The sequence below is a fragment of the Triticum dicoccoides genome, chromosome 5B, assembly GCF_002162155.2.
Source record: "Triticum dicoccoides isolate Atlit2015 ecotype Zavitan chromosome 5B, WEW_v2.0, whole genome shotgun sequence".
NCBI classification, from domain to species: Eukaryota; Viridiplantae; Streptophyta; class Magnoliopsida; order Poales; family Poaceae; genus Triticum; species Triticum dicoccoides.
The window spans coordinates 81221150-81223921 of record NC_041389.1 but is presented as its reverse complement, the minus strand read 5'-3'; the positions used below and the strand labels follow the sequence as shown (position 1 = coordinate 81223921).

General features: G+C 47.8%; 1 pseudogene; it reads right to left on the bottom strand.

Moving 5' to 3' along the window:
• Nucleotides 1–302: 302 nt before the first annotated feature.
• Nucleotides 303–2211, bottom strand: LOC119309127 (annotated as a pseudogene).
• Between the last annotated feature and the right edge of the window lie 561 nt (nucleotides 2212–2772).

Sequence of the window (2772 nt, the reverse complement as noted above, 5' to 3'; positions counted from 1 at the left end):
TGGATGCTCCAGCTTCCTCTCCTCAATTGCAGCAAACTGATCAATTTCTTCCCGCTTCAGTTTTAGGTATCGCTCAAGTAACAAATCGTCATGGTCACGTTTCTTGGTTTCTCTATCATGTTGCATAGGAGTAGATGAATGTGGGAGAGAATCCAGATTGCCGTCCTTGCTTAGTTTAGACTCGGCCAAAAAACAGAGATTGGTGACAACACCAGAGCAAGCGACTGCAATTGTAAGAAATGAACATGAGCATTAGTGCTGCAGCCACAATAGACAAATCAAGGATACCAAATATTAACTTATCACATACCCTTCTTAAGAAAAACTTCGGAGAGCTCACACTTGGACCCAAACTTCCCCTGACGAGTGATCAAGGTCTCTTTGGTCGGTGAATCAAAGGCAGGGTCTTCAATGAGAGCATTAACAAATACCCATAGGTAGGGCTTTGCAGTATCCAAATTCATGTTAGCGTGCTTGTTTTTCCTGTTCACAATGCCCCTCAAATAGGATTTGGTCTGCAACATAGTCAACATGAGTTCCACCTCTTATGGTCGCAATTCCATTTACAAAACTGACCTGCAATCCAAACAAAATATCTGAGGTATACCTGTAACAACACGCTACAACGGAGCTGTACAGGAAACTAGCCCACACTAACCTGCTGAAACTGGCCTTCACTTAGACTCACACACACCTCCCAGTGATCATTTACCTTCTGGTAGATTCTGAAAGAAAAACAAATTTGGATGATCGGAAATAGTACTTGTCAGAGCTTTTCATGGACACACACAAACCCAGAAAAACTATGCCAAACCTTGGTAGATCGGGTCCTTCTTTGGAAGCAGGGTAAGTATAGAGTTGCACGTAGTCGGAGAAGCTTTTTGCTGCTACCTTCTGACCATTCAACTCAACCTTCACGGTTTTGCCAAGGGTGCCCGCCATATCGACTACTCTCTTCCTCATGAGTGCCACAACATCATTGTCGAGCTCGGTCATGTTGAACTTGGCAAGATCAGGCTTGAAGGTAACTCTGGTCCAGTTCTCAGACTGCTCGCACTTTTTAATCTCAGGCTCTGACTTCTTCCCCATGTTTTCATAGAAAACCTGCACAAGCATTTAAGGAGGAAAGTCATGAACTCGTGATATATCATGCACTTGGTGAATTGGGTGGCTGGGCCTCAAGAATGTACTAAACCTACAGTTGTAATGTACAAGGGAAATTAGTTAACACTCCTGCTGAGTGTACTAAACCTACAGTTGTAATGTACAAGGGAAATTAGTTAATATTGAGCGTACCCTCTACAAACCTAATACTCAGTTCAAATTAGATATGTGTCGTCATGTCAGTTTTAAATTAGATATGTGTCTTCACGGTAAAGCTAACTGAAAACTTATGCAGTCAGGTCATACAGACGAGCAATTTTGGACTGACCCTGCAATTTTTTTCATCCGTTTTGCCCGTTTAAACAGCGCAGATACTCCAATCCACTATCAGCAAGGTCCACGTATGGTCTATAAAAGAAAAGAACTACGGTCTCGCACCCCATTGTCACCAGATTCTGAACTCTGGTGTGGTCACAACCAAACGCACGTAATTGCAATCTCACATGGCACATCGAAAAGCAAAATATCAAACTGTAAAACGCTCAGTCTCACCTGCTTGTACTTCTTCTGCCGGCGCCCATCAGCGATCTCGATGACGTACTCCCTCGAGAAGATGTTGGTGAGTTTCACGCCGTAGCCATTCCGCCTGCCGGTGGTCTTCCGCTCGTTGCCATAGTAGTCCCTGCTAGAGATGAGATGGCCGAAGAACACCTCAGGCAGGTAGACGCCCTCCTCCTGGTCGATCTCAACGGGTATGCCCTCTCCGTTGTTGTAGACAGAGATACAGCCGCCCTCGACGTCGATGTCGACCCGGAGGGAGTCCATAGAGGGGTCGCGCCGCTTGTTGTCGGCGGCGTTGACGAGGATCTCGTCGAAGATCTTATAGAGGGCGGGGACGTAGGTGACACGCCGTTCCACCATGCCACCTTCCTCGTAAACACAGATCATCTGCGTGTGCTTCGCGACCGATCCGACGTGGGTGTCCGGGCGCAGCAGGATGTACTCCAGCTGCGTCTTCGCCCGGTACACCTCCTCGGTGGTCTCCTTGGCGCCGCTCGCCACGATGGAGATGGGCTTCAGCGCGGGATTCGTGGGGGCGGCGGCCATGGCGGCACAACGAGGCTGTGTGCCGCTAGGGATTTGGTGTCGGGGATTGCGGGATGGGGGAAGGAGAAGGGGCGGGGTTCCAAATTTAAATTTCGGAGTAGGGTCCTCGTGGTGGGGTCGCGGAACGGAAGGCTGAGATCCCGTGGCAATATTGCGGTTCCGGTGGAAATCAAAAAGGAACATTGGGTTTAAGAGTTCTTTTTTCAATAAATATAAAGGGTGGATTTTACGAGTTTAAAATGGTGCATCAAGAGGATACAAACACGATGAGCATACACCCGGCCTCTACGGGCTTATGAGTTTTAAGCTGTCAGAGTAGTACATATGAAAATGATAGTGGGTCCCTTATGTAAGCCCCCTGATTACTTTATCATTCGCGTTATGTTCGCACATGAATACATCATTGTGTGTGTCGGCGGGTGATCTCCAGACCCGGGGATCGAGGATGCCCCGTATTTGTTAGTTCGGCCAGGGGCTAAAACACTAAGCCAATCAACTCACGAGGATTACCGGGAAGAGCACGAACACAAAAGGGGTTTAGATAGCTTCAGGCCGCCGCCG